This window comes from Tenrec ecaudatus, chromosome 5, assembly GCF_050624435.1.
Source record: "Tenrec ecaudatus isolate mTenEca1 chromosome 5, mTenEca1.hap1, whole genome shotgun sequence".
Classification (NCBI taxonomy): Eukaryota; Metazoa; Chordata; class Mammalia; order Afrosoricida; family Tenrecidae; genus Tenrec; species Tenrec ecaudatus.
This window is the reverse complement of record NC_134534.1, coordinates 42,799,831-42,812,765: the sequence shown is the minus strand read 5'-3', so window position 1 is coordinate 42,812,765 and position 12,935 is coordinate 42,799,831.

Sequence of the window (12,935 nt, the reverse complement as noted above, 5' to 3'; positions counted from 1 at the left end):
TATTTTGCTAGCTACGTTAAATCTTTTAAAAAATAAGACCATATATAAATAAGCAATTGAATATGTTTAAATGTTTTCATCTCTGTATGTGTACATTATCTAGTTCGGGGTCCATTGAGGCAGTTGGAGTTTCCTTTCAGCAGACCTGATGATTTGGTTCAATTTAGGTTTCTTAAAGCCCCTCCCTTCCCACCACCCTGGGTGTGGTCAATGCCACCTAAATTCTGACTTCAGCACCCACCTTGCTTTTCTTAGGGTTCCCAGAATTGAGATGAGCTGGGGCTGGCTGTAGACTCCTGATAAAGAGCTTCTGGTTGTTGGTGGATAATGGGAAGTAGTGGCTATGGCCAACCAGTCTTGAGTATACATGAAACTGATGTCCAACAGAAAAATCGGAGAAAGCCCCTTGATTTCTTGCACTAGATAGTGAAGCTGCCATTGCGCTATGGTTCCAGGGAAGCCAGGCATAGCTGCTCTCCAGTTGATATGCTTGGATTTTAAATAACTAAATGTTTTAAATGTTCTTTTGAAAAGATGAAGTCTGAGGTGATGATGAAGATGAAGTACCAGTAGTTCAAAGACTCCATCAGCTGTAAAAGATTTACCGACAGTGAAAAGATAGAAGATGTTTCTGATGGTGTTTTGTGTGGAGAATATTAAAAAAAAAAAAAAGGAGTTTGCTCCTGCCTTCTCCAATCCCTTGCCCATCTTAATAAAATACCAGATCATATAGATCGTCCAGAGTTTGGCATTTTGAGAATTCCGTTTACAGTTCATTCAATTTTCCAGTGGGCTCCTCATTTTAGTCAAGTTCAAAGTCTATAGGAGAGATGCCACACATCACTTAAGTGTGACACAGATGTGTTTGGCTGTGTGACAAATTGTAAAATGATAGATAATGCACTAGTAAACATCTCCAGATGTCAGGAGTAATTTCAGAGTGCGTGTCAGTGGACTATAAATAATGATCGTAAAGGACATGCACATAGTTGTAGATTCTTTTACATTTACTCAAATTGTATTAGAAGATTATGTACACACATTTATGTTAAAACCACGTTATATATATTTCTTTGATGTTTTCCTTTTGGTCTCTACAGAGAAATCTTATTTATTATTTCTATAATTGGTAAGATTGAGTCCCTGAAGGGGACAGCTGCTTACCTACTTGACGACTAGCTGATAGGTTGGCAGTTCCAACACATCCAAAGGTGTCGGGAAAAACAGCTCTCCTCGGTTGCTTCTACTAGGCACACAGAGCATCCCATGAGGCGTAATCGACTGAAAGGCAACCCAATCGGTCATATGTGTCGGCAATCTTGCCTTTCCCAGACTTGAAAAAAAAAACCAGCATCAGACATTTCTTAAAGAAATATAGTTAAACGCTTTTAGGTGATGCCTGTATTGACAGTGGCCAAAGGCACATGCCAGAGAGCAGCACAGTGTCCTAGTACTCGGAGGTCGAGTTTTAGGGAGAAGGTGTCCCAGTGGCGGAGACAAAGCCCTGTGGAATCGGCTCAGAGCCTGCGCCCTGGCTGACACCGTTACAAATGAGTTCGAGGTGGTGCTACAGCTGGTTCTGTGGTCCCCCAAAGCCCCAGGCCAACCCCTTCAGTTACAAGGTGTTTTATAATCCTCCTGGCTATTCAAATAATGAATTGCAAGGCCTCTGAGTTCCCACATACTGAGGCTGAATTCTCCCGGCCCCGCTTAGTTCTCAAGCACACATCACCGACCTAAATAAATACCCACTGCTGGGCGGCAGCCTCCGCTGGGAGAGGCTTCCCTCCGGGACAGTGGTCGGCTTCCCAGCGGCTGTTGCAATGGAAGAAACGGCCGAGCCCCGAGACAGCCCCGGTTCTTTTAAGTGGTCCCTGAGTTAGGCCTGGATGTCATGTAGGTAAATTCAGTCCAGAACATGCAGAATCTTTATTGGAATTTGTACGTTCGTTTCTCACAGCTGTGAAGAGTTTAGACTAATCACAACTCTCACTGGGATACTATCATCTTGGTAATTTGAAAAAGGATCAGGAGCCTGCAGGCTTGGAACATCTTGAGAAAACCCTGGGTCTGAAATACATCATCACATGTGGGGGGACACCCCTGGCGGCATCATCGCGGAGAGCCGAAGAATGCTGAGATCCAGCACTGCGCTGGCCTGATTTCAAATGGCCTGAGACATTTGAGAACCCGCCCCACTCCCACAGTTTTTTTTTTTAACTGCAAAACAGATTCTTTCCTCTTCCATCAGCCCCGTGGCTGTCAATGTGTCCAGCATTAGGTGCCAGAAATAAGCATAGCCCCTGAATGATGCCAATGCCAAGGCGAGCCTGGTCGCCAGGGGCTCCCGAGGATCCCTGCGGTGGATTTTGACCCACAGACACGTTCAGAAGGCGGGTACCTCCTTCGTCTTTCTAGTCTCAGCACATTGCTCTTCACCAGCTTGGATAAAACCTGTCACTTTTTGCCAGAGCTGCTCAAGCTTTGCCGCCCCCCCCCCCCCGCCCCCTTGAATACCATTTTTCACTGACCCCCAAGTGTCCACATGGTCGGGCTAGGTTCAAAGTTGGTATTTGGGAAGCAGCGCCCGACAGCACCGCGGCCTAGTGAACTACGGTCATTTGTTCAAAAGGCTTGCATTCGCAGATGTGCTTTAAGGGGAAAAAATAAAATCCTTTTTGACCCCACCCAAATGGGTACTTGATCAGTCTCCACACAGCAACTGACAGAAGCACGAGGAAGCTAATGTCTGCGGCTCCACCGACAGGTTCCTTCCATTCTCTAATTGCAGAAGCAGGGCTCCCTCTTCAGCCTTCCCTGTGTCATCTCCGTTTGCTTCATGATTTCCAACCTTGGCAAAGTGACATCTGATTCAAAAGGAGGGAGAGAGGGGAAAGGGACCCGTGTGGAAATCAGAGAGGGGGGAGGAATTTTAGCCAGGCGCTATAATAAAAGCCAACTCCGAAAAACCACACTCACTGCTATGGAGGTGATGCTGACTCACAGGGTAGAACTGCCCCTGTGAGTTTCTGAGACTGTAACTCTTCATGAGAGTAGAAAGCCCCATCATTCTCTCATGGAACGGCTGGTGGTTTCAAACTGCCAACCTTTCAGATTGAAGCCCAATGCATAACCATGATGGTAAAATCAACAATAGTAGAAAGTGTGACAGGCCTGGATTCACACAGGGCGCCAGTTGGCCTTCCGCTGACCTTGGTTGGCATGGTGCCTTGTAGGCAGGACACCAGGGCTGTAAGCATACCAACGTGCTCTATATCCTCAGTCATATTGTCACATGTCAGCCAACATTTATGGCCTTAAGCAAAAAGATACCTATTGGCTTCTGAACATCCTAAAGCTCTTAACCTACGCAAAAAGCTCATGGATGTCCTTTGGGATGAAAGCAATAGGGCCACTGTCTTATGAGGAATGCCAAGCAATATTGGGGGAATTGGAAAGGACTTTGATGGCTGTATCTAAAACCCATTTTACAGACGAGCAAGTCAAAGCCTGAGAGATGAAGCAATTTAGAAATTGTCATTAAGAGGATTTTCATTGCAAGCATTTATTGGGTTATCTTATTTCGTCATCATCATCCTGGTTATTCTGGCTAATGTAATTTTTTTCTAAGATAATTTTTAGTGGCCATAAAATTGATTATACAAATTTTGGTCCATGATGACCTGGGAGGCCATGTATGACCTCCTCTGCTTCCCCTCTTGCCCAGAAGCAGGGGTCAGGCTGGAAGCAGAAAAGAATGAGGCACAAGCGAAATCATTGTTGATGCCAGATGGATCTTGGCTGAAAACAGAGAATACCAGAAAGATGTCTACTTGCACTTTATTGACTATGCCAAGGCATTTGATTGTGTGGATCATAACCAACTGTAGATAGCCTTGAGAAGAATGGGAATTCCAGCACCTTTCATTGTGCTCACACAGAATTGTCCCTTGAACAAGAAACAATCGTGAGAACAGAACAAGAGAATATGGCGTGGTTTAGAATTAGGAAAGGTGTGTGTCAAGGCTGCACCCTCTCACCATACTTATTCAATCTGTGTGCTGAGAAAATCATCAGAGGAGCTGGACTACATGAGTAAGAACTAGGCGTCAGAATCCAAGAAGGCTTATTAACAACCTGCGATATACAGATGACACAACGATATGCTTGCTGAAAGTGAGGAGGCCTGGAAGCACTTGCTAATGCAGATCAAGGATTGCAGCCTTCAGTATAGATTATAACTCAATGTAAAGAAGACCCAAATCCTTATAAGTGGACCAATAGGGAACATCATGATAAACGGAGAAAAGATTGAAGTTATCAAGGATTATGAATTGCTTGGATCCACAATTAATTCTCATGGAAGCAGCAGTCCAGAAATCAAAAGATATATTGCATTGGATGAATCTGCTGCACAAGACCTCTTTAGAGTATTGGAAAGCAAGGGTGCTACTTTGAACACTAAGATGTGCCTGACCCAAGTCATGGTATTTTCAATGGCCTCATATGTATGAGTAAATTGGGCATTGAATAAGGAGGAAGATGGAGAAGAGATGCATTTGAACTGTGCGGCTGGGGAAGAGTAGTGACATTTTCACCATAGACTGTTAAAAGGGCAAACTGGTGTGTCTTGGAAGAAGTACGTCCAAGAGTGCTCCCTAGAGACAAGGATGGTGAGACTTTGTTTTACATCCCATTCTTGGGAAATGTTGACAGAAGAGACCAGTCCTTGGAAAAGGACATCATGATTGGTAAAGCAGAGGAGCAGCGGAAAAAAGACCCTCAAGGAGATGGACTGACATCATGGCACAGGAACAAGCGCAGGAACAATAAGTTCTGCGTTCCCTTAGGTCACCTTTGTTTGAACTGGATCTTTTCCAGTTGGTTGGTCAGATAGCTGTCTTCCCAAACTTTTAGCAAAGACGAGTGAGTACTTCTAGTGCTTCATCAGCTGGTGGAAACATTCCCCTTTTTATTCTGTCAATTCCGGGACCCTTGCTTTTTGTCTAAATAGCTTCGGTGCAGCTTGGCCTTCTTTCTTGCTTACTGGGTACACTGCCCCTGACAGGGATTGTCAATTTGAGAAGAGCCTTTGATTCTCTTCCAAAGAAGATGCTTTGGAGTTGGGAGGAGAGATACAGATGCCAGATGTGATAAAATTGCTTACCATAAATTAGTAAGTAAGTACAAGTAAGCCTGTGCTTACCTTACTTATTGGATAATCTGGCATTGGGTGTATCCTGGTGGCTAATGACTGACTGGAATTTCTGTAGGTTTCACCAGTAGGACAATGGAGGCGTTGACTTTATATCCTCTCCCACTTTCTTGCTGATTGGAACCCATAGTGACTATGCAGATGGCGCAATGTCCCAGAGGATGATCGATCAACCCAACGGAAGAGACTTGGATACCTGAATGACTCTGTGGAGCAGAGCTTCCCTGTAGTCCTAGACTGCTTATTTCGTGTCTGTTATGAGAGAAAAAACACCCCCCCCCCCCACCTAAGCTTGTATTTCTCAAAATTAAATGGACACAAAAATCACCTGAGGATCTTGTTAAAATATAAATTCTGATTCAGATGGATTTGAGCAGGGTTTGAGATCCCGCATTTCTACCAAGCTCCCAGGTGATGCTAATGTCTTTGGTCCGGGATTCCTACTCTCTCCTCCAAGAATTCAGCTTTAATTGGTCCAGGTGGTTTGAAAACAAACACCCCAGGTGATTCCAATTTGCATACAGTGCTGAGACCCACTGGGTGGGAGAAATAGTTTTCTGATTGTCGGAATCCAGTTCCTCCCCGATGCCCTTCAGAGAAGACATGACTACTTGCAGCTTTTCTCCTTAGCCATGCATACACAGTACTTCTGGCCGCCTGTTTGCAACTCTTGGGAGTACTGGTTTCTTTCTTCCATTTCATTTCAGCCAGAACTTTCTTTTTCTTTCTTTGACATCTTCTTGTCTGACCTCTTATTTTGAATGTGAAACTCTGTCTTTGAACAAAATAATTCAAGAGGGTCATCTATAGAAAAGCCGATTGTTGGCTCTTCCCCAAAGCTGCCCTCGGGGACCACATATTGAGCATTTAACCTTTAAGCATGGCAATATCAGTCTAGCAGACGTCTCCAATGCTACGACAGACAGACGCTTGCCATTAACGGAGATGGATGATGTAATAATTAAACGACTATTTTGTGCAATCAGTTTCACCTGAAGACTCCAAAGAATCTTAAGACCATCTGGTGGCAATTATTTAGTTAACACAACATTAGTTTGCATTTATTAAGTGTTGATAACAGAATACAATTCCTGTTCAGAGGTCAAGAGGGAAGACACCTATGCCCCCATAGAGAGGCTTACTAGTAGTTAAAATTGATTTTCTTGGAAAATTTATGATTTTGGAAAAGACTGTTTACAAACTGTTTCTGCATACCTTTTAGAATCTGACCTTCACATTAGACCTCCTGGGTTGTGATTTTGTCAGCTGCAAGCAACAGAAAGTCTGACTCGACCTGCATTCATCAATAAGGACATTTATTATTATTATTTAAAAATGTTTAATCATTTTATTAAGGGCTCATACAACTCTCATCTCAATCCATCCATACATCAATTGTGTAAAGCACAGTTGTACATTCATTGCCCTCATCATTCTCAAGACATTTGCTCTCCACTTAAACCCCTGGCATCCGCTCCTCAGTTTTTCCCCTCCGTCCCTGCTCCCCCCTCCCTCATGAGCCCTTGATAATTTATAAATTATTATTTTGTCATATCTTGCCCTGTCCAACGTCTCCCTTCACCCACTTTTCTGTTGTCCGTCCCCCATGGAGGAGGTTACATGTAGATCCTTGTAAACGGTTCCCCCTTTCCAACCCACTCACCCTCTACCCTCCCAGTATCGCCACTCACACCACTGGTTCTGAAGGGATCATCCACCCTGGCTTCCTTGTGTTTCCAGTTCCCATCTGTACCAGTCTGCATCCTCTGCTCTATCCAGACTTGCAAGGTAGAATTGGGATCATGATAGTGGGGGTGGGGTGGAGGAAGCATTTAGGAACTAGAGGAAAGTTGTATTTTCCATCGTTGCTACATCGCACCCTGACTGGCTTGTGTCCTCCCCAAAACCCTTCTGTAAGGGGATGAAGGACAATTATTATTGTTACTATTACTCTCCTCTGGCGGTATAGGGGATTTGCATTGGGGATCCAGCAGGCTGATGAGGAATCGGAAGGTTCCTCTGCTTTTTCACTCTCTCACTGACAGTAGTTTGACCGCAATACATGGGGTTGCCACGAGTCGGAATCCACCAGATGACAATGCGGTTTTTCTTTTCTTTCTGGTGGGGCTGTGCATTATTTTTTAACACATACCTGGCCTCCCTTCCCTGTCCTCCTTCCCTTTGAAAGCTTCATGGTGTGCTTCCTGGGATAAAGAGAGAACATGTCTCTGTGTTCACCGCAGAGGTCGACAGGTTTCTGGGAATGCAGAGGGTACCTCTCGAGTTTTCCAGTCAGTTCCCTCAACAAACTCTGATTCTGTCCACCTTTAACTGCAGCTGGGCACAGGGCTGATGCTTAAAAAATAGATTTATGTTTAATCACACACACATAACTAAGTTATTATCGAGTTGATTCCAACTTATAATCACCCGTCTAGGTTTTCCAAAGCTGTAAAGAGCATTTTCTCCGTGCTTCTTCCGCTACTGCATTCTTAGTCTTCTGGTAGTCTGTAGCACTTTCACCAGTCTTCATCAACACCACATTTCAAATGCGTCGATTCTTCTCCAGTCTCCCTTATTCAGTGTCTAACTTTCACATGCCCATGAGGATCTTGAAACGACCATGGCTTGGATCAGGCTTTTCTTGGTCCTCAGAGTGACATCCTTGTTTTTCAACATGTTAAAGAGGTCTTGGGCAGCAGATGTGTACAGTGCAATTTGTTGTTGGATTTCTTGGCTGCTGTTTTGTGAGCTTTGATCGTGGGTTCCAGCAAAAGGAAATCCCTGACGCCTCCAGTCTCTTCTTCATTTATCACGAGGTTGCCTATTGGCTCAGTTGTAAGAATTTTTGTTTTATTTAAATTGAGTTGTAACCCACACTAAAGGCTGTAGTCCTTGATGTTCATTACCAAGTGCATCAATTCCTCCTCACTTTCAGCAAGCAAAGTTGGGCCATCTGTACTTCGGAGGTTGCTAATAAGCCCTCCTCCAGTCCTGGTGCTATGTTTTTAACATCCAGCTTCTTGGAATATTTGTTCAGCATAGAGATCGAACCAGTCTGGTGAGAGAATACACCCTGATGCACAGTTTTCCTGATTTTAAACTGCTCACTCTTCCCTTGTTCTATTCAAATGACTGCCTTTTTTGGCCATGAGCACAATGAAGTGCTCTGGAATCCCATTTTTCTGAATGTTATCGCTAGTTTCCTATATCCCACACAGTGCAATGCCTTTGCATAGTCAATCAAACTCAAGTAAACATCTTTCTGCTATTCTGTTTTCAGCCAAGCCCCATCTGATGTCAACAATGTGATCCCTTGTGCCTTGTCCTCTTCTGGATCCAGATTGCATTTCTGGTTGTTCCCTGTCCATGTATTGCTGCAACCATTGTTGAATTATTTTCAGTAACATTTTACCTGCATGAGATATTAATGACATTTTGGAATATTTTTTGCATACTGTCAGGTCACCTTTCTTTGGAATGGGTACACATATGGACCTCTCTCAGCTGGTCGTCCAAGTAGCTGTCTTCTAAATGGTTTGGCACGGAGAATGCTTCATCAGCTTGTTGAAACATTGCCGTTGGGATTCCCTCCGTTACTGGTGCCTGTTTTTGGCTAATGCCTTAGTGTAGCTTGGACTTCTCCCTTTAATACCATTGGCTCCTGATCCCAAGAACTACCTCTTGAAATAGTTTTTGGTTGATGGATTCTTTTAGGTATAGTGACTCTGTGTATTCCTTCCATCTTATTTTTATGCTTCCTGCATAAGTCAGTATTTTCCCCACGGAATCCTTCACTATTACAAGTTACGATTGAATTTTTGCCAGTCCTTTCATTTTGATACGTTGAGCATGTTTCTCCTTTTTGGCTTTCTAATTCTAGGCCTTTGCACATTTCGTTAGAGTACTCTACTTCTTCTCAAGTTGCCTTTGACCACTTTGTTCAGTTCTTTTACTTCATCATTTCTTCCATTGCTTTACCTATTGTGTTAGTCTGGGTTGACTAGAGAAAACAACTCAGAGACTCATATTTGTATAAGAAAAGTTTCATATAAAATGGCAATTTTATGTTGAGAAAATATCCCGGCCCAGATCAAGTCCATAGTCTGATATTAGTCTGTAAAACAGTCTGATATTAGTCCATATGTCTGATACCAATGTATAAATTCCTCTTAAGATTCACACAAAACATGCAGTAATGCTGAATGCAGGAAGATCACAGGCCAATGGGTGGGAAGTCTTGTGGATCCAGTGACAGTGGGAACGTCTCAACGCTGGCAGGGATCTCCACGTGGCCTTGAGCTCCTAGGCTCAAATGTCGCTCCAGTGTCTTGTCAGCGGGAAGACAAAGCAGGAAGTCTGTGTGTATCTGGCCTACACTTTACTATTTATATTTGTTGAGCCTCCAATTGAGGTCATCAAGCTGATTGACAGGCTGGACTCCACCCCTTCTCAAGTTGACAGGAGATTATGTAACTGTCACACTTCTGTACATTCAAAAACAAGTTTCGAAGTATTTTCTGATATCTACTTGGGTTTTTTATTTCTTTCCTGTTTTTTAAGGACTTTCTGTTTTCTTCATGTCTGATGTTCTTGATGCGCCATTGCACAGAACTAGTGAGTTCTTTTTTCATTAGTATTCAGTGCATCAAATACATTCAAGGTATTATGAAGATGTAGGTAGAATGTACTGCAGGCTGTATTTTGGCTACTGTGGACTCCCCACCCCCCCAGCTTCAACTTGAATTTGCATAACTTTCTCTTTTCTTCACACACATATAGTTAATTTGTGTTTTGTCATTCCATCTTGTGAAGTCCACATTTAGAGTTGCCATTGATGTTATTGAAAAATAATATTTGCAATGAAGTTGTTGATCTTGCAAAATTCTATCCTGCGATCTCCAGCTTCATTTTTTTCACCAACCTCATATTTTCCAGTTACAGTATCTCCCTCTTTGTTTCCAACTTTCACATTTTAATTGCCACTGCTTATTAATATATCTTTATTGTATGTTTGATCAATTTCAGATAGAAGAAGTTGGTAGAATTCCTCATTTTTTATTATCACTCGTGTGAGTGGTCAATGTGTGATTTGAATAATAGTTGTATTCAACGGATGTCCTTGTCAGTGTGTAGATGTTATTCTACCACAGATAGCACTGCGCTTCAAAATAGCTCTTGAAATCTTATTTTTAGCAATGATTGCAACCCCATTTCCTCTTGGGTTTCTTATTTCTGGCAGAGTAAACCATATATGATGTTCTGACTCAGATGGCCAACACCAGCCCATTCCAGCACATGAATGTATGGAAGATCTTTTTCTGCAATGCATCTAATTTTTGACTTTCAATTTTCCTGGATTCATGCTTTGTACATTCCACGATCTGACAATTAGAGAATATTTACAGCTGTTTCTTCTCATTGTGAGTAGTACTCCATCAGCAAATGAAGGTCTTGAGAGTTTGAATTCATCTACCTCATTAAAGATGATGACTTTGAAGTGGCAGCCCTCCTCCAGTCATAGTTCAAGTGCCGTCTGAGCTTGGGTGGTGAAGTGAATACTAGTGGGGCTGTTAACCACAGGTGTTCAGGTTGAAACCATCAGCCGCCACGTGGGCGAAAGCCAGGGCTTTGTTCCCCCATAAAGAGTTGCAGTCTCGGAAACTCACAGGGGCAGTTCTACCCTATTGTACAGGTCACTATGAGTTGGCATCGACTTGGTGGCCGTGAGTTTGTTTGCTTTCCAACTTGCGGGGCTCATCTTCTGGCAGGACATTTGATAATGTAATTCTGCCATTCGTAAGGCTTTTCGTGGTTAATCCCTCAGAAATGGACAGCCCATTTCTTCTTCGTCACCTGTCCTTAGACTGGAAACCCCGCTGGAACTTGCACACCATGAGTGGTCCTGCTGGTATTTGAAATACCAGTGGTATAGTTTCCAGCATCGTAGCAACACATGGCCACACTGCAGCATCACAGGCTGCCAGGAGAGTGGTGGTATCCTAGAAGCTGCTGAAGTGGAGATTTGATCATCCAGGACGCTGTGGGAATTGCATGGATTAGCGTTCCTCTTAGAGATATCCTTAGCCTTACAAGACTCACCACCCCCCATGATAAATAAGTCAATCATCACCGTGGTTACAAATCAGGCCTGCTTTTTGCTGGGAGTCTGTGCAGAGAGGGAGGGTTGCTCCTCTATTTCTCTGTCTTTCTCTACTTTCATCCCATTCACTCTGCTACCCCGGAGAGGGAAGGAGAAGCGGCTGGCAAGGTCTTATTTACAGGACAGTTTGGCACGGGGCCCCTGGGCTAATTGATACACAGCTGGCATTTCCACTGGGCTTTCACGAGCTTTTAGTGGCTTTTCCAGAGACTCTCTGGCTAACAGTCTCTTGCCTACTTGTTTCCTTGATGTGGACACTGGTTACTATAGCTGGGCACTTGTGACTCTTTGCTCAGGCCCACTCCTGGTGATCTACCCCTTTGGGGGAGTCACCTGTGCCCATGCAGGGAGGCAATTCAGCCAACCTGAGTCTGAATTGGGGTAGAAAGTCGAGGCTCCCTGTAGAGTTACAGCCTCAGGAACGTCCAAGGGCACGTCTACCCAGACCTAAGGGAATGCCCTGCATCAGAATCCACTCAGTGGCAGTGAGTTTGCTTTTATGGACTGGGAAGTTCAGGAGCCCTGGGGTCTAATCCTCAACTGCTAACGAAAAGTTGCTTCTGTCAGAGGGAGACGTGGCAATTGGTGGGTCAAGTCTGTGGAGCAGTCCCTCTGTGGCCAGAGCCGACTTCACAGCAGTGGGTTTGAGCTTCCAGTAAATATCTTTGCCCCAGCAAATTTGGGTCAGGCAGCCTATTCCCCTCATTGTTCTGTTTCTTGGCTAACAGGGAGGACACGCCTACCAGTCTCATACTTCACACTTTAGGGCCCCATCAGTTGACAGAGATCACTGTCTCCAAGGGTCAAGGACAACCTTGACAAGTGGATCAGAAGTTGTCGAAGACATCTTGGACCACTTCCTGCAAGTCCTGTCCGGAGGATCTTAATGTCTCTTGATTGCCTCTGCCCCATCACATACCCTGCAGGGCCAAGGCCAGTGTCAATGCTTTCAAGGACAGGGCAGGAGGAAGACATTTCTCAAGGTCCTTTTGCTTGTCCTGGCTCTCCAGAGCTCCCCTCCACCCCCCACCAGGCCTTCCTTTTAGCAAATGCTCCAAATGCCCTCATGCAAACCTCAGCTCGTTCATGGTCATTCACAACTCGTTCCCAACCTAGCTGCTGTGCTTCACTAGTTATTAGGGAAAACCAAGTTACTTGAATAAAATCACTCACAGCAAATGCAGAACCAATGCAGGGAGCCCCCCTAGAGTGATCTGCTTACGGACAGAGAAGAAACATCTACAGAGGGGAGAAAAACCCTTCAGCGGAGATTTTTTTTGTAGCTCAAACGTATATTCCGTCCTGTTGCAGTTACTCCATCTGGGACTGGAGGAGAAGCTCTGAAGAAGAATCCAGGCACGTTGCTTTTCTCTCTGGAGGGGCGGTCTTCTGCGTTGCCTCTGTAATCTGAAATAATCTAAGGAGACTCTTCTATTGACGATGCGTTGCCCCCAGAGTTACCATTAGAGATTCTCTGTAAACGTGTAATCAGGATGGCATACGTACCAACATGATACTCAGTTTGAAGGCTATGTTCACGTAGGTAACGAATTCCCT